This window comes from Jaculus jaculus, chromosome 11, assembly GCF_020740685.1.
Source record: "Jaculus jaculus isolate mJacJac1 chromosome 11, mJacJac1.mat.Y.cur, whole genome shotgun sequence".
NCBI classification, from domain to species: Eukaryota; Metazoa; Chordata; class Mammalia; order Rodentia; family Dipodidae; genus Jaculus; species Jaculus jaculus.
Window position 1 is genome coordinate 21208407 of NC_059112.1, and position 26681 is coordinate 21235087.

Consider the following 26681-nt stretch of genomic DNA (forward strand, 5'->3'; position numbering starts at 1 on the left):
TTTCAGGAAGATACTTTGAAGAGAAAGCTTCTGTCAGTGAAGGGGTCTCTTGTACTCTTACTGTAAGAAAGTCTTATTCATGGTTCATTTCATGCTCCTGGTACTACCATCTAATACATTCTTCCTAGTGGACTATTCTTCTTGGTTACTAAGAAATAGGCTTTGTGAGGTAGCTCCTTTCTCTACTTAATTGTGTGATGCTTCCTGATATTTTTTGCAACCGTAAGTACTTTCACACTAGGTTTTTGATTTCTCTAATAGCTATCCAACAAAAGCTTAGTAGGTTGTCAATTTGTTTATTTTTCTTTGTGCTAATCACTGTATTCAAAACTCTGTCGGATGCAACTACTTGCTTGCTGTCTTTGCTGGCTCATCCTCCCCATAGTCCTCCTTACTGGGGCATTTCACAGGAAATCATCTGAAGTTCCATGCTTGTATGGTATGATGGTCAAAACAAGGTGTTAGTGGACTCAGTTGTTCAATAAAGCACTAACTGAGATATTAGGTAGGAATTTTGTAGGTATGATTCACATTGGTAAAACCTATTTGAATAGATATGACATCCTTCATTATCTGGTTGAGCTTGAGAAGACCACAACTTAATCTGGACATGCAAGAAGACATAATGTAAATTTCAGCTTCAAACCTTTTCTGGAACCCCAACCTGGCCTTCTTGAGGTCTGTCCCCTAGGTTTTACACTTTCCTCATCACTTTCTCACTTATATGAGTTCATTCCTTGTAATGTTTCTTTTAATAAGTACTACAACTATCAAGATGTTAATAGCTTTTTATTCTTCCCTTCGGTTCTTATCTTTCTTCTTCTTGTATTTCTTGATGATTATTTTTACCACTATTAATATGTGAACTACAGAAGAGAATATGTCTCAGTTTATGACAATGTTTGTCTCTGGAAATAGAGGTGAGATCAAGAACAAAGTACAATGGGAATTTGTTAGCAATTTTCTTGTTCATTCATTAAGTAACATAAGACAAATGTAAAATTGTCAGTATTACCTTATACCTGCTAGTGGGTACAAGTGTATTGGCACATTATGCTAGGAATTTGTATGTGTGAAACAATAAGCTCACGATATAATGAAGTGTCTGAAAGCTCTGTATCTATTTCATGTTGGTCATATTATGCAACAGGGGAGGGATGTTAAGAAATAACCCAAACACTCTTTGAGTTGTTAGAAACTCCGTATGTTCCACCTATGAAATGAGCATATTTGATTGTGTCTACAAATGTAGTATTCCATATGGTGTTGTCTATGTGATGGTTGAAGGGAATAACTAGCCAAACTTGAAAATAGAATGTGGCCTGAAATTCACTTTTTGGAATCATGTTTCTCTTCATTATGCTTTTAGGAATCAAAATTTCATAGAGCAAAGTGCTTGGTCCCATCGGCAAGAAGGGCAGAGGTAAGCAAGCTGGGACTTTGGCAAAGGTCATTGGCTCACTCTCATTAGTCAAGTCTCTCTAAGGTGGGAGCCCTACATTCTGGAGTTTAAGGCAGTTTTGCTTTTAGTGATATTTGCTCTATTGTCTCCATAAATCCCTTCTTATTTGTCAGACTCATTTGCCTCAAATTTTAGTTTTGATGTTATGAAGGTATCTACCATAAATAAAGCTTACAATAACAAAGCAGTTTATTAGGATGGTGCAGTAAGGCAATGGTTTCCTCAGTCCTTAGAGAAAAAATTTGAGATATGGTTACTCTTTTCAGAAAGAAATCTTATCACTTAGTTGTTGAAAGAATTACACCACTCCCCCCACAATGTTCTCACTTTATAGCTCAGAGTATCTCTGAGGCCCCTTCTCTTGTATGGGATAAATATTACCAGTACCAATCTGGTAGAAAAAGAGGTGGTTAAATTTATTATCACCATGTGTATTATTAAACATTTACTACATTTATTATGAAACTTTTTTATGTCCCAAATCAACAGAAGTCTTTTATTGTTTCAATAAAAAACAAATTGTTCTCATGATCCAGGATCTTGTTTCTGTATGTAGCTGGATAACTTAGATTTTATTCATCAGCCTGCTGCACCAATCCTTTTCTGGAAACATAGATACCATCCAGAAACTTTTGGATATCCTTGTTTTTAACAGTGGTGGGTTTTTGAATCAAAGCAGCTGAATTTGAAACAAGTTCAGAATCATTTCCTTCAAGGATTAACTCATTATTCTGCACCTGAGACACAGAACAAGCAACACCTATTCTCATTTGAACCCTGCAGATGTACTATTCACCCAAGGAATTCTGGATTCCAACAAAAGATGCAATTTCTTGAGTGACGACGCTGAAGTGCAAGTAAGCATACCCAGACCTCATGTTATAATGGAAGCCCAGTATCACACCCTTGTCATGTTCTGGACATGACTATAGATAGTAGAAATAGTAGCCAGTTCCTTTCTATTTCCCCACCATTTGTGAGCTCATAGCCTCTTTTTTTTTTTTTTTTTTTTTTTTTTTCTTTCCCAGGAGATTCTGTCTATGTTGATGTGGTTGAAGCCCCTCGGGAAGGTTCCTCTGGGGCCCTTCACGGTCACTGTGTGCCCCTTCAGCGTGATGACATTTTCTGAGATGGCAGCCTGATTGCTGAGAATGGTCTTCATGGTCTCAGTAGATGCGGCAAAGAGAGATATTATAAAACTTCTGATCATCCTTTATAGTATGGTACATTTAATCCTTCAAGCAGAAAGAAGAACTGTAAATTGCAAAGTAAAATGAGAAATTAATGGCAGTATTCAGTATGCTTAAACTGAGAAAAAGTGAGATAAATAGGAGTATGTGTTCTCTGGCAGGGAAAAGCAAAGGAAAAAAAACAAAACAAAACAATATATTGGTAAGATGGGCTCTCAAACCAGGAAAATCAGCATACATATGAAGAGGTTGCATCATGTTTCATTAGCCAAGGCTTTCACATTCCAAAGATAAATAATTAAAAAAAAATAAAATAACAACTGTGGTTACAGACATTATGGAATCAGCAGGACATTCTCAATGATATTACTCAAATAAATAATGGGAAATAAATGAGAGACATTGTTCATAACAGCACAAAGATGGAACCAACCCTAATGTCCATTAATGGATGAAGAAAAAGTGGTATAAAGATAGAGTTAAATAATACTCAGATTTAAATAGGAATGGAATTCTAACCTGCTACTGCATGATGAGCCCTTAAAACATGCTCTTTTTGTAATCAGTCAAAAACAAAAAGATAAATTCTGTAGAACTCTATTTTATGTGCTACCTAGAATAGACAAGTTCACAGACACAGAAAATATCAGAGGGTAGTTATCTGGAGATGGGGGAATGGGAAAATGGGGAATTATTGTTTAATGGATACAGAGCTGCTATTTCAGATGATATTCTGGAAATGTGTAGTGGTCAGAGTTGAACTTTAATACTTAATAACACTTAATGACAAATGATTAAGTGGTCAAAATGAAAGAAAAAAAAAAGGTTCAGTGTTGGAGAGATGGCTTAGCTGTTGAGGCATTTGCCTGTGAAGCCTAAGGACCAATGTTCAACTCTCCAGGTCCCACGTAAGGCAGGTGAACATGGTGGTGCATGCATCTGGAGTTTGTTTGCAATGGCTAGAGCCCCTGGCATGCCCATTCTCTCCCTCTCCCTCTCTTTCTTCCTCTGTCTCTAATAATAAATAAACAAAACCCAATCTTAAAAATATTGGTTAAAAAATTTCTAAGGTAACTTGACATTTGTCCTTTATTTTGTGCTATCATTAAATGACATAAATGAAAAGATCTTGGTAACAAGTATTTATTTTTTAAATGCTAAAGAAATGAGAACATCAAGAACTGCTTCAAAGTGAAATGTATGTAGATCTCCAATCTTATTTAAGGAGTTAGAGATTTAACAGTGAAGGAGTCAGCGTACTTCTTGAAAATTTAATGTTTTATGAAAATGTAGAGTTATTAACTGTGGATCAAAATAGGTAAAACACCAATTGTCCTTGTGGGTTTAAAAAAACTGAGATCCTCAAGACAATGTAAGAAATTTATCATATGGGGGATTCAAAACTTCCCAATTCTGGAAACTTATTGAAGTATGAATATTTGGCACACTAAATTATAGAAACAAAGCGAATTCCAAAAATGCCCAAACATATTAAGAATTGTATAGTAAGTAGGGTAGAAATCATATACTATGTCGATGTCATTAATGTTTTAGATGCAAGAAATGCTATTCTGTTTTAATTCTACTCAGGACTACACTATTAAACTTTGTAAGGTTGGAAGGACATACACGGATTCCAAACAAAATGATTCCCGAGAAGAGACTGGTGGTTTAAAGGCTCTAAGTTGCTTGAGAGAAATTAATTCGCATGTGGTTACAAAGTTTTACTTAGAAAATGACCAATAAGAGTTAATTCATAATTATTACATTATTATTTGGTCATTAAGGGAGATATAAGGGAGGAAAGCTCTCCAATTCTTGCTGAGAAAGGGAACAGCAGAGTTCAGAGCTGCAGGCTCCAGAAGGAGGCTTGTGAGCAGCTGAATTACTGAGGAGACATAGGAGCAACTGTCTCGCAAAAGTGATGTCAGGAGAGTATGTATGCCAGAGATGCTATTGGATATCAAGTGAGCACTAATGCAGAGATGAAAAAGAACATACTGTCTTCCAAGGAAATAGACACGGAAATCAATGAGAGCTTCTTCATGAGTCTGTACACACTATTCAATTAAACCCAGATAATTTTTATTGTGGATTTGACATTGTGCACTGTCCTCCTCAGGGATTGCTTGAAAGACTTTGAAGTCTAACATGAAGGGCCACAAAGTGAAATAAGAACAAGTGATAAGGTAGGCTAAAATAATAATAAAACCTCGCATTGTGGGGTACATCTGGAATCCCTGCACTTGCATGTAGACATGTGAGGTTCATAATGTCAAGGTTGCTCTTGGACACATAGTGAGTTGGAAGTCAGCCTGGGCTATAAGAGATCCTTTTACAAATAAATAAATACAAAGCCCCCAAAACCTAAAAACACAGACCAAAAAGGAAACAAAACAGAAAATTAACAAAAAAAAAAAAAAAGAAAACAAAAACAGAAAAGGACTGATGTAAACAAAGAATATTACAGCAATTTTGGAGTGTACAGACACCCAAGTGCTGCTCAGAACCAATGCTGTCTTGACGCTGGCAGTATAAAAGTGCCAACCATTTCTTTCCATCCTTCATCTCCTTTCTTTCACCCAACACTTCTCCCTTGTTTCCACCTACTGTCCTCCCTTCCATTCTCTCCTCTTCTCCCCCAGCCTTTCCCATTCTGCTTTCACTGTGTGTTTGCATTTTTTTCAACAAATGTTAGAAAGACATCTTTTTAAATGACATTTTATTTTATTTTTGAAATATTTTTTTTAATTAATTAATTTATTTATTTGACAGCGACAGACACAGACAGAAAGACAGATAGAGGGAGAGAGAAAGAGAATGGGTGCCCCAGGGCTTCCAGCCTCTGTAAACGAACTCCAGACGCGTGCGCCCCCTTGTGCATCTGGCTAACGTGGGACCTGGGGAACCAAGCCTTGAACCGGAGTCCTTAGGCTTCACAGGCAAGCGCTTAACTGCTAAGCCATCTCTCCAGCCCTGAATATTTTTATTTATTTATTTGCAAAAGACAGACAGACAGAGGAGAGCCAGAGCTTCTTGCCACTGTAACTGAAATCCAGATACACGCTTCACTTTGCTTTTCAATCTTCCGTATTGCCCACTAAGAACAGACACCCTGGAAAATTACAGTTATCATGTGGAAGTAGCTAGAACCCATGCATTGCCATTATTTAATCCCAGTCTCACTGTTTTAATTACCACAATTAGAATGATTTAATTAGCTCAGCACTGAGGAAAATCCAAACAAGGAAAGTGAATTGCTAGTTTCATTAAGACAAGCAAGTGTAAATAAAACAGAATTGAGGCCCTTCCAAAGAGCTAATTCTTCTCTGCATTTGCTGATGGCAGTTTTAGGGAATGATATTTATGGTGGATGCATCCTTTAATGATATTATCTACCGCAAATTATTAATAAAAAGTGTGGTCTTTTGATATGACCATTATTTTATTTAGCGTGGGCCTATACATTGAAAATTGTCACATATATATGATGAAGTGAATGAGGGAGTTATTCAGAAGATCTGTAAAGACTTTCTAAGAGTAAGATCAATTGTGTTAAAATTGCCTTTTGCAAAGCACCTTCTGAAAACCTCACTGCCAGAAGCATTTGGAGTTAGTCAGCACAGAATCAGAGACATTAAATTATAAAGAACAATCCTTCTAGTCTCCCCAGGGTATGGCCTAGATAAAGCAATAGTTAGTTTCATCTTTAATTTAAGTACTTTTTAGGCAGGGTAATATCCATTATTAAAAACTTCATTGTTGTCCAATCTATTTTAAACCATGTTCTTAACCAAGCTGGTTACTGTCCGTGTGAAAATATAAGACTTTCCATTGTTGTACATGTCCTTTGAAATCTTTAGCCTCTGAATCCACTTATGGAATATAATCATATTTTCAGTTATTAAATATATATTTCATGTCCAAAAGCAAAGAAGGTCTTTATTATTTAGTTTAACAAGTTCTCTACTTTCAGACCTAGTTTTCATCTGTTTTTTTTTTTGGGGGGGGGATCCGTCTTTCAAACACAGAATATAGAACATACAGAAGACATGTTGAATAGAATTAATTAAAATTTCACCTGTGAAACAGCAGTTCAATGATACTAGGAGTTATGAGACTCATAAAAGATCAGAGGGCTAGGGATACAGCTTGGCAGTTAAGGATGCTTGCTTGAAGCCTGTTGCCCTGAGTTTAACTCCCCAGCACCCACATGAAAGATGGACAGAAAGAGGCCCCTAAGTCTGCACAATGCATCTAGGACAAAGGGAGCAGAGTGAGGGCAATCCAGAAGCTGGTAGGCCAGTTAGATGGTGTGCTCAAAAAGGGAAGCTGAGGGAACAAAATAACAAGGGGAAACCTTGTCTCAAGCAGGGTGGAAGGAGAGGGTGTCCTGTGTACATGTGCATGCACACACACCCACACCCACACCCGCACCAGGGCTTACAGCCACTGCAAACGAACTCCAGGTGCGTGCACCCCCTTGTGCATCTGGCTAACGTGGGTCCTGGAGAATCAAGCCTTGAACCAGGGTCCTTAGGCTTCACAGGCAAGCGCTTAACCTCTAAGCCATCTCTCCAGCCCTGCATTGGCTATTTTTAAAGAGAAAATAACATTACAAACTCCATGTTATAGCTTTATGGAAAGGGGCATACCATAGTGATGAAGCAATTTTTATTGTCCCTGATTACTCTGGTCTTTTTCACTGTACAACCTGACTTCTTAAGGAGACAAAGACATAGAACAAAATGGACAATTACTAAAGTTAGGATATGATGTGTTCCTTGGAAAGACTTATATATTGAGGGTTTGGTTCTCAACTAGTGTCACTGTTTTGGAACATTCTGGAAACTTTACAACATGAAGCATGGATACCATAAGTAAGTCATAGAGGATTGTGCTTTTGTAGAACATTTTTAGTTCTATGTCTGCACAGTCTCCCCCGCCTCCTCTCTGTTTCATGTCTGTCATGAGTTGAAATATCTCCCCATCCTGCTACATACTTCTGCCAGAACCACTGGACCAAACAAGAGAACTGATCAGAAATTGTTTTTTGCTATACAAGGTTCAGCAAGTTTGTCCTTTTGTTCGCTTTTCAGTCATCATGAATGTAACTGAATAATTGTTTAGGGTTATCTGCTAATCTTTGTCCACAAGCACTTACTGATCAAAGTCAAAATATATTCAGCTATGCTACACATATGACCCCTGAATTGCCCCGGGCTTGAAGAAAAGAGTTTTGCTCATACTAGCTCATGGAGAAGCCCTACAGTTTGACTCATTCATCCTCCAGAACCAAGATTGGTGAAACACCCCGCTTGGAATACTGAGCATTTTTTGACATGCTGATCCAGTGACACTAAGGAAAGGGAAAAAGAATACGTGCTTGAAAGACAAACACAGGATTGAATTACTTGCTAGGGTTGACATAACGGAGTATGACAGAAATCAATTTTCTCATGTTTCTTTAGGATGGAGGTCCAAAGTCAAGAAGTTGTTTTTTTTTTTTTTTTTTTTTCCTGAGATCTCCCTCACTCCCTCAACCCTCCTACCCCATCTTTTAGTGTGAGTCTCACTAATATAGCACAAGCTAAGAGAACTCACTCTATAACCCATACTAGCTTCAAAGTCATGGCAATCCTTCCTGCCTTAGCCTCCAAAGTATTGTTATTCTAGAAGTAAGCCACCATACCTGGCTGTCCTTTGCTTTGAAATGAGTGCCTTCTTCCCATGTCTTCCCTCTGTGTGTGCTTGTATTTCGTCTCCCCTTCATATGAGGAATTCAGGCATATTGAAATAGGCCCAGATGTGGTTACCTTATGCTAACAAAATCGCCTCTTCAAATGCCTTATGCAATCCCAGTATAGTTTTATGCAGAAGTACTGGCAGTTAACTGGTGTCAATGTATGAAATTTGTGAGGTCACAGTTCAGTCAATAGCAAAGCCCTACTGAACACTGGAGGTGAAGAAGGAGGCAGGCATTTTCAGCAGCTGTCCCAACTGTCTTTTCATTGTCTACTACAGTGTCTGGCACAGAGCTAGTAACTGACACAAAAAGTCCCTATCAATGAAGTATGAAAGCAGACCCCTTCATTCTGAAAACACACACACGCACACATACCACACACATAAATATATAACATGTAATTTTATTCAAAACATACTTTATCCCACCTAGTCTAATCACCATAGATTACATAACTGTTTAAATAAAAGCAGGTAATAAGTTTCTCCTGTTGGTTAAAAATGCTGAAAATCATTACATTTTTTTTTCTACAATGGCCCATTGCTTTGATATAATGTAATAGGACATCTTACATATACTATCTATACTTGAAACACAAGTTAGATATAAGTTGGATGGCAGGAAGTCATATAGCATTGGTGACATGAACTTTATTTTCAAGAGTATAGACATGGAATCCTTCAAATAAGGTCTTCCAGAGCTAGTACCTTACCTGGATCAGTAAAACATAATCTTTCTCAACTCACAGTGAATCTCTCAGGTTAATTTCAGAGAAAGTGATGGGAAGATAATCTGTAGGGCAATTTAGTCTTCCACTATTCCATTTCAAGCATGGTATAACAGGGCATGATACATGGCTTGTTCACCTGCATAAGTTCTTTGCTGATAGTTTGTATCAACCCTTAAGGAAATGAGAATATTAAGGCAATTTTTTCTAAACATATCAGCACAAAAATATTTTTACTTTTTCTGTAGTTCATTTGTGACAGCATCTCATCTTGGTTCCCACTATTAGAGGCTAGAAATGGATGTTGGTTAGTTGCTTTGGTGATGGAACAAGTACTTCAAGTTGTATGATAGCAGTATGATGACAAAGATTGGGAACAGGGCAAGTTCTCTATTTCACATGAGGATCAAATAGCCCGCACATTCTTTTAGATCATTTCCATTCAATTTAATTACTTTACTCGGGGCTGAACAAATGGCTTAGCAGTTAAGCCCTTGCCTGTGAAGCCTCAGGACCCAGGTTCGAGGCTTGATTTCCTAGGACCCAAGTAAGCCAGATTCACAAGGTGGCACAAGCATCTGGAATTTGTTTGCAGTGGCTGGAGGCCCTGATGCACCCATTCTCTCCCTCTCTCTCTCTCTATCTCCCTCTTTCTCTCTCTTGTCTGTTCCTGTCAAATAAATTAAAATAAACAAGAAAAGGAGTAAATAATTACTCTGTGAGTTTAGACATACAGAAGTCTCATTATTTTTCTTTTAAAGATCACAAGGGTATTAAATCAAGATTCTGCTCTTAACAATGTTTCCAAAATGCCTAATTTCAAAAAGGAAAAAACATTAAAATATCAATTGGGGAGGTGGCTGAGCAGTCAAGAACATTCCCTTTGCAAACATGAGGCCTAAAGAAGCCTGAGAGACCACTCAAGTTTGATCCCCAGTACAACTGGGGAACACCTACAATCATCTGGGCATGCCTGCCCAGCTTCTAGCTCCAGTTCTGTGGAAATCAAATGCCAGAGAATAGCAGAGACTCAGGAATAGGACAGCAAGCTTTGGGACTTTGGTCCAAGTAAGAACGGGCAGGCAGAAGACTTGTGGAGATGGGACACCAGGTGTTCACAAATGCTCTTTTCAGGGCACTCGGTCACAGGCTAGCACACAGAGAGAGAGCACCATGGGCACACACACACGTCTATACCACATACACCACATATACACCAGGACACACACACAGCATGTAATATTACATTACATATACACACACTCATTCAATAAATACTGAATTTAAACTATCATGTTGTTTTTTTTTAATTTGTTTTATATTAATTAGTTTTGTATTCAGCAAATACAGTCAGTTTGGTACCATAATTAGGCTCATCTGTGGCCTACCCTCTCCCCATTGGCCCCTCCTTGTTGAGGTATATGGGTCATGCATTGTGTAGTTAGCCCACAGTTATGGGTAAGATAAATGTCTCTGAATATCATGACCCAATATGTGGCTCCGACATTCTTTCTGCCCCCTCTTCTGCAAACTTTCCCTGAGCCATGTTGGGTTCATTTTTGGTCTGCTTCAGTGATGAGGTGTTGGGGGTCTCTGGGGCTCTGGCTCTCTGATTTGGTAGGCAATGATTTTTCTCTGTGTTGGTCTCCTTCCCCCTTGTGCTGGTATCCTGTTCATCAGGAAAACAGCACCCTTGCTTGTTTTGCCAATTTTTCTTAGTTACAGCTGGGGCCCTTTTGAGGTATGATGGGGTGGCTCTCTCCTTAGGATCTACATCTATTTGAAAAAGATAAGCAGAATCTCCAATGGAGAGTAAGTTAGCACCAGGACAAATGAGATAACCCTTACCTTTTCATAGAGAATTTAATAGGTGTAGGCACTTTTGTAGCCCAAGATTGATGGCAGCTTGATATTGGAGAGTGGGCTTATGTTTGGATATGGTTATGACTTGTTTCCCACCTCCAGCTATGGGTCCCGTACCACTGAAGGGATCAGTTAGCCAAATCAAGAGCAGTTGGTTCCCCACCATGGCTGTGTGTCACTATTGCACTTGTGTGGGCATCACAACAGGTTATTTGCTGCTAAGTAGGTTGGAACATGAGTTGCTTGGACAGATATTGGTCATTTTCCCCCAGTCGCCCATGTAGCACCTCCTGGCACTAGACGCGCTGACTGTCTGGGGACTGGACTGACTCTCTTCTAGCTTCCAGCCATGCCATTCCATTTTACATGTCAACTACATATGGTGTCTTCAGCAGTAGGGTCTTACCACTAACCTTTGGTGGGTCATCAAGTACTCTGACAGAAATCTGTCATTCTTTTAGGAAACCGTGTAGGTCTCTCTGATCAAAATCTCATTGTGGATGATAGCCCCATGCTGGTACTAGGAGTTACAGGTCAGTGCCTACTAAGAAAATGAGGGAAAAGATAACTAATATACAAGAGATAGAGAGAAAGGGGGGGGAGAGGGAGAGGGAGGGAGAGAAGATGTAGAAGATTTAGGTTAGACTTGATCCTACTCTTTCCAGTGTCTTGTGGTTCAGGTGTTCCCTGTAAGGGCCTGGTGAAGTTTCTGCCATTTTGTCTGCCTTTTAGGAAGTAGAATTTTATGGTACCATTGCCGTTTGGGTCTAGATTTGTGTCTCCCTTCGATACCCTGCCCTTCCTCCCCATCCATCCTAGTGTCTAGTCCACGTGATGCTTGCTGGATATGTAAAGTATCTTAGGTAGATTCAGGCTAGGTGCTGTGGATAAGTGAGACTATGTGGTGATGTTTTTTTCTGTGATTAGGTAAGTTCACTGAGAATGATCTGTTCCAGGTTCAACCATTTTTCCTCAAATTTCATTGTGTCATTTTTTCTTACTGTTGTATAGAATTCCATTGTGTAGATAAACCACATCTTAGTTATCCATTCTTCTAGTGATGGACATCTGGGTTGATTCCAGCTTTTAGCTATTACGAATTGAGCCACTACAAACCTGGCTGAGCAAGAACTCTATTAGCTTATTTTTATTTCAAAAATTAGAAGTTAAAATTTAATATTTATATTAGGTATTCAACATCATATGCTAAAAAAGGAATTTTTTTTATTTCTACAAATTTGAATGATTTGTAGCTAAAGAAAACATTCTGATTTTGTATGCTGGCAGAAAGTGTAATCTAGTAAATGTCATATTTTCAAAGTCATTTTGGAATTTTGCAAATCATGCCAGGTGTAAGCCTGGTCAAATCTGCCATCCTCACAAGGCCAGAGGAAGCTTCACCTGACGCATCCTGCTCATGACATTCTTCTTTTCCTCTGTCTTAAAGACAGGTCCCATCAGAGGTTAGCCCAGACCACAGCTACCTTCCACAATGCCAGGAATACGCTCTGTACACAGAGCTTTTCTTTGTAGCTATATAGTTTCTATCTTAACCCAGGATGTAGGTAAATCTCCCCCATTCTTTTGAATGGATTTGTAAATTCAAAGGAATTTCAGATTAGGATTGGGTTGGGAATTGAGGTATATAGCTCTTGATTACATTCAAACTTCTTGTGGTGTCCCTCCTGCAACAATCATTTTCAGTCTGGGCAAAGAGTTTATTGGAGGCATCTTATAAAACCAATCACAATCACTTAAATAAATTGAAGCCTTTGAACGTCAATGTAAACAGATGGCATCCTTGCTTTCTAGTTATTCTGCATTGTCCGTTCCTTGGAAGAGTGGCCCTTTCATAACGACCAGAAGATAGAAAGAGGTTCTCAGGCCAAGAAAGTGTTTAGCAGGGCTGAAAATCCAAAGCCATCTTGCAGTTCCGCTCTTCTCTTCATTTCTGGCCTTGTTGTGGAAGTTACTGTAAGCACTACACAAGAGAAAAGCAATGGAACTCTGAGTGTTTGCATTTGGGTTTGCCACTACAGAAGCCATTGCCCCATTTCCCACCATCTTCACCCACTGAACGATTTCTAAAAGAACTTGTCTTCTGATTTACACAAAAACTGTGATTGTGGTGTTTGGAATAACCTGTGGTTAGCATATGCTAACTCTTGCTGTTGGTAGTAGGCCTATTTGTTGTATAAAGCAGCTCTTCATATCTCTCCCCCACACATCTGCTTTGGTTTCATGGCCTATAACTTAAAAGGCTATTTCTAACATAATCATTTTACTCTACTAAAGCCTATTTTGCTATTATAGTGGAGCAGGCAGAGTTAAGCAGATTCTCTTGAACTCAATTTCTCTTACATCGTTTTTCTTTCTTCTATTTATTTCAGTTTAAAAACTATGCTCCTATGGTTTAGGATAGTTAAGTAGATTTCAGAAGTAGGCTTTCTTTCTCTCAACACAGTAGTACATTAAGATTCTATAGTACTGTTCTCTCGCAATAAAATTTTCTTTTAATATTTTCTTTTCATGCATGGACTGAAATATTTTCCATAAATGCGTTTTCAGGGAATTTGAAAATGAACTAACCACTGGTAAAAATAATATCAAATAATCTGTAAATTTTGAACTGCAATAAGGTTGATGTAGGATCTTTGTTCTGCCATATTATTTGTATTACTTTGGTTAAGTTATCTTAATTCTTTGGGCTTGAATTATTAAATATATAAGTTGAATTAAATCCTATCCAAGGGTTTCTATAGCCATACAAATTGTGTACATTTGAATTCGCATTTTAGGAAGCAAGCAGTTATTAACCACATTGATTTTAGACACTAATGTAGGCATTTTACATTTGATAATTCATTTAATATTCATAAAATATAGGTGATATATCTGTATTTTACATCTAAGAAACTAAAGACTAGAATGACTAGATACCTTCACATAACTAGAAGTATTAGAGGTTTTGTTGGTTGTTTTGTTTTTTGCTTGAAAGTAGGTCTTTTTGACTTTTTTTTTTAATCTACTTATTTCGTTGTTTTGAAGGCCCTTTCTTGTTTTCCTATCAATGCTTTAGACTTTATTCTATAATTGTCATAGTGCTTATAAAGGCCCCTTCTTTCTATCAATCATAACAAGGTTGAGTATTAGATGATAAGGATAAAGATTCATTTACACATGTTGGAACACAATCGTTTTTTTAAAACAGTTGTAGCTGGTAAGGGTTACTTACTTACTTTTAGTTCATTGCATATTACAAACACATATCAGCAGTGTGATTAGAATCTTGAAAGCATTATTGAATTGTATTCTATGATAACTTGTCCTGGAAAACTCAATTCTATTTATTGTTAACAAACTATGTCTAACACAATTGAAGGACCCTGACCATAACTGTAAAATTATTAGTTAATACTAAGATTTGTGTGATTGAGGTGAAGCTGAAAGCTTGCACAAGATGAAGGAGGCTGAACTATGAGCAGTTCCTCACATGTTAATGTAATCCAGAAAGTGATGTTTATTTGAAGTGCTCTGATTTGGGTAGGATGAGTATCAGTATACAGACATGTTATGGCATCTATAAATTATCTTAGTGAGTAATTTCATCTAGGCTTTCTCTTCTAGGTCTGAACATTTATTTGGAACCATCCTGAAAGCACACACAGTATAAAAAAAGGTACAAAGACATGGCATACTAACACCTGAAGCTCACAGATGGGATGCTCTGGGGCATATTTGCTATTCATGGTTAAATACACATAAAGTGTGTGTAACCATGGAGCAGGGGCTCAGGCACCACTTGTTGTTGATGGATTGGATACCCATGGTTTTACTTATGAACCCCCCCCCCCCTGTTTACCAACTGAGTACCCTTGGAAAAGTCATCTCCTCTATCTTAATTGTGCACCTACCATATAAGCAGATATTTCATAGGTACAGTGAAAGTAAAATGAAATGATCAACATGTAGTTCTTGACATACTAGCTGTGATATTAACTCTTATGAATTCCAGTTGTGGAATCTACTGTCAATAAGAAAAAAAAAAAAAAGGCAGAAAGAGCAACACAGTTTTGATGAAAATGGCCTAACAAACACAGTAAATCGGAAACTTCCTGATATCTATTTAGCATCTACGAACCCTCACAAACAATGATTGTGGTACTGGAAATGACAAAACAGTAAGCTGTTCTGAATCCCATGGAAAAGGAGAAGCTAACAAGAGGACCTGTGACTTGTGGGGAAGCATCTTCTCTCTACCCCTCTTTGCTCTCATTTCTCATTTGGATTATTGACTTTAGTAATCACTATCTGGCCTCTGCCTCTGTTCAATATTTCATCCATGCTGCTAAGCATCACCAAAGAAGAAACTCTCGACAGCATGTCTCACATCCCACTCCATTTTGGTTCTTCAGTGCAAAGTATTGCTTGTGCAAGCAAGGGCCTTTAACCCCTGAGCCATCTCCCAAGCTTTGTTGTTTTGAAAAGTGTGGTATGACTTTAAAAATGCTACAGCCTCATTTCTTGTACCTCACTTCTGTTTGTTATTCACTGTTATTGCAATGCAAGCCTGAGTATTTATTGTCTTCACCCAGAGTACTTTCCTACTTCCTCTCTTATCTAAAAATTCATTTGTCTTTTTCTCAAAATTCAATTTAGGACTAATGAGATGGCTCAGTGGGTAAGAGCGTTTGTTGTCCAAGTATGAGAATCTGCATTCAATCCCTAGTACCCACATTCAAAGGTGGATTTTGGAGCTGGAGCGAAGATTGCTCAATGGGTAAGGTGCTTGCCTGCAGGTTCGATTCCCCAGTGCCCAGGTAAAGCCAGATGCAAAAAGTGGTGCACGCATCTGAAGCTCATTTCCAGTGGATAGAGGCCTTGGTACATGTATTCAACCTTTCTCTCTCTTCTCTTTGTCTTTTTCTTTTCTCTTTTATCAAGGTAGCATCCTTTTCTAGCCCAGGCTGACCTGGAACTCTATATAATCTCAGGAAGGCCTCGAACTCATGGCGATACTCCTACCTCTGCTTCCCAAGTGCTGGGATTAAAGGCCTGTTTTTTTCTTTTCTCTTTGTATTTCTCTGCTTGCATATAAACAAATAAATAAACAAACACATTTAAAAAATCAAGTTATTGCCACACATCCCTGTGACCCCAGTCCTGAGGAGGAAGGAGACAAGAGGATTGCTGGGGTTCATTGGTCAGCCAGTTTGACTCCAAAAACAGCACTTTCAGATTTAGTGAGAGACTTAATCTCACAGAAACAGTGCAGAATAGCAGTAGAGGCAAACAACATTTGGTGGGGTGCACTCATCTCTGTGCACAGACACACACACACACACACACACACTCACACACACACACACACACCCTCAGTCTTACTACCTTTTAAAGCCTTTCAACAATTGCACAGGTTTAGCTAATTTATTCCTTTTCTTCTCCTGGATTTTTCTGTACATAATTTTATAACTAAAGATCATATTATGTTATGTAATTGGATTATATTACATCTATTCAAAGTTCTGTCTACACAATATGTTGGAATTCTTAAGGACATGAGACATTGTTCTGGATTGATTATTGAAATACCAATGCCCTCACTAATGTCCAGGAACTTTATTTATATCTATTGATCATTGGATAAATTAACACATGAGTGTGTTAAATCTTAAAACATTTCTTGGACATAGTTTAATCAGCATAAGAGGTGCACAGCTTTAGAATCAATAGAGGGTCTTTGAAATACATATTACAGGCTACAGAGACGGCTTAGTGGTTAAAGCACTTGCCTGCAGAGTAGAAGGATGTGTGTTGGACTCTCTGGCACTGCACAAGCCAGAGGTACAAGGTGATATAAGCCCTCAAATTCTCACATGCTCACAAGATAGCATCTGAGTCTGGAGTTGGATTGCAGTGGCTGGAGGCCCTGGCACACCAATTCTTTCTAGCTCTTTTGCATAAAAATCCAAAGAACATATGTGTTAAAGTGTTTTGTTTCTTCTCATAGTGAGAGAATATTTGCAGCAGAGATTCAGTTGTCTTCCCCAATCCATTCTCTTCATACAACAGTGGCAGAAGATCTAACTTTTAACTAAACACATTTGCACACAGAGTTAGGCTTCTCAGCCCAGACCCACCTCCAGATTCTTTCCCCTTGCTTTTCTCTGAAATGTGGATGCCATCATTTCTGTTGCCATAACCACCATGAAAACTGAGCTCATCTCAAGACTGGGGGTCCATTCATAATGAAGAGATAGGGTATGAAGAAGCCAGTACACCTGGGACACCCTCACTCCTGAGGCTGAGGCAAGAGAATAGCGGGTTTGTGGCCAGTGGACATTGCTTAGTGGGTCGAACTGCAGACAAACAAACTAACACTGAAGGATTAATGAGCAACAGTGTCTGTGGTAGCACTGCCGTTTGTGTCTGGAATTTTTAAATGACAGACCAATTTCCGTCCATTTTTAAGCAGTTGGTTCTCGTTCTCTGATACATATATTGTAAATTAGGTGACAGATTTCAAGGTATGCATGATTACTCATATAGTACACTTCTTAAGGTATGCGACAGAAACTGGCTAGGCAGTCAGGAACAGAACCCCAAAGGGAATAGTTTTTTTATTCCTTGACTAAAAACAATGAAATGTCACTAAGCTTGCAGAAACCTGGATGTCACAGCCTCCAGGAAAGCTCTCTAGATCAAGCTTGCGCCCTTCCTAGAGGACAGAAACTCTGATCCTTACCTAAGATGTCTGGCAAAGCTGTAAAATCTGGTCTTTGTCCACAGCAACCTGCTGACCTGGTCTTCCTCACGTAGCCACTGCTCGTAAAAACCCAGATCAGCATCTCTGTGGTGGGCTTCTCAGAACCCCTCTTGCCTCCCTGGACAAGAGCTCCACCTTGCTGCCTTCTCTTCTGTTCTAGGCTGAAGCTCCATTCCTTAGTCCTCCTGAAGCTTTAATCTATAATAAAATCATTTTGAACCTTACCCTCTGGTCCTTGGATATTATTCTTTGAACTCATAGGATAAGGATCTGGGAACACCTCAAATTGTCAGTGCACTGATGCACAAGGACCCCAAAATTCCCGTATCATGGTATATGAATGATCTTATTTGCTGTTGTAATGCTAGTAAGCATTGAGATATGAAAAAAAAATCCACTACTCAGACTTCTTGCATTTCCCTCAGTGACACCCCATGGATCAACACATATAATATGAACTTTCATAACCCTGTTTGTATGGCATATAAAGGTCATCTCAGAAGGAAGTCATAAATAATGTGTGCATTCTGAAGGCTGCAAGGTTCAATAAATATGCCTACTTTCCCCACCAAGACCACCTCTGGTAGAGTTATGAGAGCAGAGGAATAATGACAGAGTATTGGAATACAAATGAAGATCTTGGAAATTTTCTTGGGTAAGACACAGATGTGGATACGACAGAGAATGAGTGCTAATACAACTCAACCAATGCACAGATAGCACCAAATATGCTCCTGAAAAAGAGAGCCTGGAAGGATTGCTTAGTGGTTAAGGTGTTTGCCTACAAAGCCAAAGGACCCAGGTTTGATTCCCCAGGACCCACATTAACCAGATGCACAAAGGAGCACACATATCTGAGTTTGTTTGCAGTGTCTGGAGGCCTCCCAATCTCTCTCTCTCTCTCCTCTTCTCTCACTTCTCTCCCTCTTTCTCTGTCAAATAACCAACTAAATAAATAAAAATAACAGGATTTGGGCTGGAGAGATGGCTTAGCGGTTAAGCGCTTGCCTGTGAAGCCTAAGGACCCTGGTTCGAGGCTTGGTTCCCCAGGTCCCACGTTAGCCAGATGCACAAGGGGGCGCACGTGTCTGGAGTTCGTTTGCAGAGGCTGGAAGCCCTGACGCGCCCATTATCTCTCTCTCGCTCTACCTGTCTTTCTCTCTGTGTCTGTCACTCTCAGATAAATAAATAAAAAAAGAACAAAAAAAATTAAAAAAAAATAAAAATAAAAGGATTGTCAGGGTAGAGAGATGGTTTAGCAGTTAAGGTACTTGCCTGTGAAACTGCATACCAATTCTCTCTCTTTAAAAAAAAAAAAAAAAACAAGATTATCACCCCGGAAGGAGAAAACTTGTGAGTTTGTCTACTCATTTTACAAATCTTCCTCTGTGATTTGTCTGTAGGAACATTTATCATGTATGTAAGTGACACAACAGTGGTGAGAAAAACTAATGTCTTAGGTAGCATAGTCAAGGTTTAAGAGTTCACCCACCATCTTTACTTTGTGGAACCAAATTAGTATGAATTTTCACAGATAAAGTGCTCATTTCATAATAAAATAATTATTTGCAGAAGCCTAAGGCTGAGAAGCTCAGCTAACCAGAAGCTCAGATTAAGTGTATGCTAATGCTTAATGGGAACCAATATGGGTACAAGGATCTCATAATATGGTTTTCTTGATACTATAAATCCTGAGTAAAGGTTTTCAGTATGGTCCATAAAACACCCTGTTTTTGGAATGTATCTTAGATCTTCAGGTTCTAAGACTCTGGTCCAACCTGTGCAGGTCTCCTTCACATAATCACAGTGGGTGACAATTCAAGAGTTCAATGGCTAGGCCATGCCCAAAGGACAGCACTCCACAATAGTACAGCCTCCCAGTTTTGGAATGTTATCTTCTACTCTAGAAACTTCAGGTCTGTAGTTGTCTAAGAACAGATCACAGTGAAGCAAATGCACAACAGACGGAGCGATGGGAAGGGAGAAGGTGATGCAATCAGCAAAGCAGTTGCTGCAAAAGCTTAAGGACCTGGTTTGGGATTCCCCAGCTTCCTTGTAAATACCAAGCCAGGACTAACAGCCCCCTTAGGAGGCAAAGACAAGGGATCCTTAAAAGTAAGCTGGCTAGCTAGACCAGCATTATTGGGGTCCTTTGGATTTAAGGGAGAGATGCTATGTCAATAAATATGGTGGAAAGTCTTGAGGAAGATACCAGAGATCAACCTCTGGCCTCATTTGCATGCACACACAAAGGGACACGTGTACCCTCATACATATGAGGACTCATGCATGCATGAACATACACACTATATGTACACATACACATACAAAATAAAAGGCCTGGATAGAGTATTTATACTGTAGAAGAAAACACCAGCAAGGATTTTAACACTGATCTTTATATGTGAGAAGGACTTCAGAAAGAGAGAGCAAAACTAATATCATGGGGTAAAAACTATCATACCACCTAAGAAAGAACTTGATTACTGCACATCAAATATATATAAATTTCAGGATATGTTTTCTTCTGAAATTATTTAGAAATTGGAAGAATAACTTTTAAGGTTTTTTCAAGTGATTTCAGCATTATTTTATTACATAATATCTAGTATTTCTCCTCCTTCCTTGAAGAGTCTCCATGATGTTCATTAGCTTACATTTTTCTGTTTTTTTTTGTGTGTGTGTGTTTTCTTTAATTTTTCTTTTTTTGTAAACCAAATCACTCAGTGATAAGTAACTCAGTATGCTTACCAGTTAAAAACAGCAAAACATCTTTTCCTCTAGTTACCAAATAAATTAATATTCAGTTTGAACTACAGAAACAAACTATAACTTTCTAAACTTACATTAGGTGATGTAAGATAATGACTAAATGCAAAGTATATTTCCAATCAAAAATGATATATTCCATAATGGAGTTTTAAGCTAATAAAACACTAAAATGATATTTAAATATGAGAGTTATTTTTGTAAGTAATTTATTTTTATTTGAGAAAGAAAGAGAGAGAGAGAGAATGTGCACACCAAGATCTCTAGTCACTGTAAATGAACTCCAGATGCAAGTGCCACTTCGTGCATCTAGCTTTATATGGATCCTGGGGAATCAAACCTGGGTTCATTGGCTTTGCACACAAGCACCTTAACCACCAAGCAATCTCTCTAGTCCATTAAAGTATTTTTAATATTTCATATTTTTAAAGAGAGAAGTTTTATACTGTTATAATGCATTAGCAACTATGGGACTTGGACTCAGTGGTAGAGTCTTACCTCACATGAATGAAACCCTGTGTTTAATTCCAATTAACATACATGAACTTGAGCAAGGAACAAATTCTTCATGCATTTAAAAAAGTTCTATGACACTATCTGAAGCAGCACGACATATCCAGATTCGGAGCAGTGTGTTCATGTTCTGCTTCAAAACCTGTTCAGAGACGAACCCAGCGCGAAGAGATTTGGTCAGCATTTGCCTTGGAATTTTACAGAGTGAGCATTCACACTGAAAGGAAGATATGTGGTGTCCAGTTCCACAAGGGGTGAAGTCATTGATTTGGATAAGCTTTTTCCTGTGGCATCTTCAAAACTGACTGAGCTAGCCAGAAATACAGCATCTCTCTTTCTATATCTTCTTAGTGATTGCAGTTACTGCCCTTGAAACAAGGTTAAGATTTAATTGAACTCTTGGGTCACATTTTTATCAACATTATTTTAAAAAGAAACATTTCTGAACCTGCTATATTTTAATGAATCTCATAACCTACACAATTTGAATTTTTTTTTGGTATAATGAAAATGATATTTGAAGGTAATAAATCCCAAAGTGGTTTAATATAGTTCACTGCCAATGTAAAATGTTAAGCATTCAGAAGACAACCTTAGAAATATATTTAAAATAATTTTGCCAATTAACTTCTGCTGTGAACAGAGAATTGTGCATTTGATGACTTCCCTAAAACTGCAGATGCTTGGCTCCTGCAGTCACAGTGCTCATAATGCAGTTATAAAGAAAGAAAGCATAAAAGAGAAGTAAATTGTATATGAAAAGATACTTAAGAAAGTCTTAATGAGTTTGAATCAGGAGTACATATGCAGTGATGAGACGTAGAGGGAAAACTTTTTGCATCCACGTGTGTTTTGCGTGTCTGCTTTGCATGTGTGTCAGCTTGTGTTTGTGAGCCGGTATTGTGTGTAGGTGCTTGTGCATGGACCTGTGGAGGCCAGGGTTGATGTTCATGTGTTCCTCCTCTTCAACTCTGTCTGATTTTTTTTTTTTTTTTGAGTCTAAACCTAGAGATCACCAATTCATCTGAACTAACTAGTCAATTAGGTCTAGAGATCTCAATTACCACTCTCTTCTCCATGCTGGGATTACTGGCATGGACTATCATGCCTTGTTCTGTCCTTCCTTCCTTCCTTTCTTTCTGTCTGTCTGTCTGTCTGTCCTTCCTTCCTTCCTTCCTTCCTTCCTTCCTTCCTTCCTTCCTTCCTTCCTTCCTTCCTCCCTCCCTCCCTCCCTCCCTCCCTCCCTCCCTCCCTCCCTCCCTCCCTCCCTCCCTCCCTCCCTCCCTCCTTTCTTTCTTTCTTTCTTTCTTTCTTTCTTTCTTTCTTTCTCTCTCTCTCTTTCTTTCTCTCTCTCTTTCTTTTTAAGGTACCTTTTGAGGATCCAAACTCAGGTCCTCATGCTTCCACAGTAAGCATTCAGGGATCCATCTCCCCAACCAACAATGTAACTTTGGAATCAGATTTTGCTACTCTTTCTAGTTTTGAAGCATTAAAGGCAGACAGAGACCACAAAGTGAACAAAATTAGAAACTTACAATGTGAAAATAGCCATATAAGGTTTTGAGTGCAGACATTCCAAAGTTATTCCTATTAGACTGTGACTTCCATACCTGACTAATACGACTAATGTATTACATCAATAACATTCACGTATTCATGTGTCATTAATGTCTATGGAAAGAGTACATGATTTAGGAAAAGTACCCTTGGCCCTAGACATAGGAAAAGGATCTCAGATGCAAAACCTTCTGATAGGCATATAAATATTGATGAGAAAGGCTGCATTTATATCAGTATCCAGTGGTGTGTGGTAAGTACAGGTATATTTCAGGCTTTTGATGATGCATGCTGGATTTATATATATATATATACACACACACATATATATACACACACACACACACATATATATATTAGAGAGAAAGAGGTGTAGAGAGAGAGAGAACGGTCATGCCAGGGCTTCCAGCCACTGTAAACAAACTCAGATGCATGCGTCCCCTTGTGCATCTGGCTTATGTGGGTCCTGGAGAGTGGAACCTGGATGCTTTGGCTTTGTAGGCAAACGCCTTAACTGTGCCTCTTGGGCATCTGGCTAACATGGGTCCTGGGGAATCAAGCCTCGAACGAGGGTCCATAGGCTTCACAGGCAAGCACTTAACCACTAAGCCATCTCTCCAGCCCCCACTTTTTTTTTCCTTTTTCAGCTGCCACCTTTTACCATTTGTGTTTACATTTGTATATATTATTGTTCCTCATTTATATCATCACATATAAAATATTTATCCCTGGCTGGAGAGATGGCTTAGTGGTTAAGCGCTTGCCTGTGAAACCTAAGGACCCCGGTTCGAGGCTCGGTTCCCCAGGCCCCACGTTAGCCAGATGCACAAGGGGGCGCACGCGTCTGGAGTTCGTTTGCAGAGGCTGGAAGCCCTGGCGCGCCCATTCTCTCTCTCTCCCTCTATCTGTCTTCCTCTCTGTGTCTGTCGCTCTCAAATAAATAAATAAATAATTTTTAAAAAATTAAAAAAATATTTATCCCAAAGGACCCAGGTTCGATTCCCCAGGACCCATGTAAGCCATATGCACAAGAGGCACATGTGTCTGGAGTTCATTTGCAGTGTCTACAGGCCTTGGTGCACCTATTCTTTCTCTTTCTATCTCTTTCTGCTTGCAAATAAATAATTTTTTTAATTTAAAAAAATATATTTATCCTATCAATGGTATGCTGATTTAGCTTTACTATACTAAACACCACCTGGTGCTCTTGCCCCTCACACCCTCCAAATTTCTATCATTGTTACTAGTTTTTCTATTTCTCTATTCAGCTTTCATTATTATATAAAAACTAACAGATGACGTAGGTACCATAACAGTAATGGTAAAGTCTTCTTTGTCATTTGTTCTGATTTGATCTGTGCAAAGTAGATTTTTTTTTCCCTATTCTTCTGCATCTTTATCATTTAATGGCAAAATGTATTTCTCTGATTTTAATTGTGCAGTTTTTTGATATATCTATCCAAATTAGCATGAAAAACACAATTCTTTGTAGCACATCAAAATGACCATGTTTACTAATCAATATCATTGTATTTTTGTTGTTAGGTATCACTCCTGACCCTTCCTTTCTCTTAAAGTCTTTTCTTTCGGGTCCATTGAGCGTCAGCCTGACAGCTACACGCACCGCTGTCCTGAGACTCCCTTGACAGCTCTTCTAGACAATGTCTCATTTTACACCGAAGATCTTGTATCTTCCCTTTCTTTGATTTCATTCTTCATGTTTCTAGAGTATAACTTTAGGTAACTTTCTATGATGTGACTTAAGCAAAGATTTTTGATGCCTTGATGATATAAAATGATTTTATTCTGCCCTCTAATTGAAGAAGGTAACAATGCTTAGAATTCTATGAAGAAGTTAGTTTTACTTTTCCTGAATCTTGATGGCGATCCTCTTCTTCCTCTACCGCTTCTCCTATTATTTCTTGAGATAGGATCTTAGCAGTGCAGAGTGGTCTTGAGTTCAAGATCACGCTGCGCAGCCTCCTGAGTGCCACCCGTTTTCTTCTCACTTCCAGTACTATTTGCCACTGCCAAGCTACGACATCTTGATCTTTACTGATCTCTTTCTGTCTCATGTGCTTCTCTATGTCACACACTTTATTTCTCTTATTGGTCTTTTTTTTTTTTTTTCTGGAGTATCCAAACTAATTCAGATTACTTAGTAGGACTTGAGGATTTCTAGGGTGAAACATGTAAATTAGATATCATAATTATTTCTTCTTGCATTAGATTTTCTTTTTATGCTTAATAATTTTGTCAGGACATTTGTTAATATGACCAAATTAAGAGGGATTGGTTGTGATTCGATTTTCATAGGATGCATTCTGTTCTCATTTACGTACAGTGCACCCCGAAATCAAGAATAGGTTTTCTAAAAACTGAAAACATTAAACCAGTAAGAACTTAGATTTTAGGCAAATGTTTACCTATATTTTATGTTTATTCCTAAGAGTTATTTGTCTATATTTAATCATTTGGTTTTATTTCAGGCAAGCGCCTTCACCTCTGAGCCATCTGTCCAGCTGTCATAGTTATTTTGTTTTCAAAGAAAAATATTCACAACTAAACTCCGAAGATTAAGCCATGATCTAATGAACACAAATATCTATTTATATACATTTAAAAATACAATACATACTCCTGTGGTGTTTATCAGTGATAGAATGCTTGCCTAACAGGTGTAAGACCCTGGATTCAATCTCTATCACCAATCTTTTTGCCCCCTCTTCTGTGAATTTCCCTGAGCCATGTTGGATTCACTTTAGGTCTATTTCAGTGACAAGGTCTTTGGAGCCTCTGTGTCTCTGGATAGTTGGTTTGGTAGGAGCCGAGTGTTCTCTGTGCCGATCTCCTTCACCCTTGTGCTGATCCCGGGTTCATTGAGAAAGCAGCTCTTGCTCATTTCCCCACTAATTCTATGGCTTCAGCTGGCTGCCTGCTGGGGGTGATTCTCCCCTCGGGTTCTGTGTCCATCTGAAAAAAAGAAGCAAATTCTCCATCAAAGAGTGAGGTCAGTGCAAAATACAAGTATACCCATTCTTATTTTAGAGAGAATTTAATAGGTATAGGCATAAGTCCTTATGATTCTCCCAATTTTACTTATGTCTGTTGTGATATTTCCTTTTTCATTTCTAATTTTGTTAATTTGAAGCATCTCTTACTTTTGTTTGATCAAATTGGCCAGGGGGTTTGTCACTCTTGTTTATTTTTCAAAGAACCAGCCCTTTGTTTTGTCAATTTTCTTAGTTGTTTTCTTAGTTTCCAAGTCATTAATTTCTTCTCTGATCTTAATTATTTCCTTCCATTTGGAGCTTTTTGGGTTGGGTTCTTCTTGCTTTTCCAGTGCCTTTAGGTGGATGGTTAGGTTATTGATTTGGGATCTCAATGTCTTTGTTATGAAGGCATTTAGTGCTATGAATTTTCCCCTGAGGACCACCTTCATTGTGTCCCATACATTTTGGTAGGATGTGTTCTCATTGTCATTCATTTCTAAAAATGTTGCAATTTCCTCACAACTAATTTACTAAATAAAGGTAAAGATCATTTTATACTATTTATTTGTCCAACTGCATTAATTGGCCTATATATAACCAAGCTGTTTTCTTTATGCTTATTGTGGAATGTGAGAAAATAAGTCATCAGTGTAACATGAATAGCTTTCTCACAGTTTTAAGAACAGGAAGAAACTGTACAACATATTATTTAATTCTATATTTCTGCTTTAGAATGAACTCAAAGTTCAAGAAAGCCTCAGGGAAACATGGGTGTCTGGTGATAAAAAGCACCTTCTCACACCAGCCCTGTTTGAAATTAGCAATATGTGCTTTAAAATCACAATGTGAAAAGACTCAGTGGAGAGGGGCCAGAGGAAGGGTAAAGGAAAGTGGTGAAAAGGTATTAAATTTTTAAATTATTTATTCGAGAGTGACAGAGAGAGAAAGAGGCAGATTGAGAGAGAATGGGTGCACCAGGGCTTCCAGCCACTGCAAAGGAACTCCAGATGTGTGTGTCCCCTTGTGCATCTGGCTAACGTGAGTCCGAAGAATCAAGCCTTGAACAGGGGTCCTTAGGCTTCCCAAGCAAGCACT

General features: G+C 38.5%; 1 pseudogene; it reads right to left on the reverse strand.

Moving 5' to 3' along the window:
* Positions 1 to 2034: 2034 nt before the first annotated feature.
* Positions 2035 to 2624, reverse strand: LOC101600532 (annotated as a pseudogene).
* Positions 2625 to 26681: the final 24057 nt, after the last annotated feature.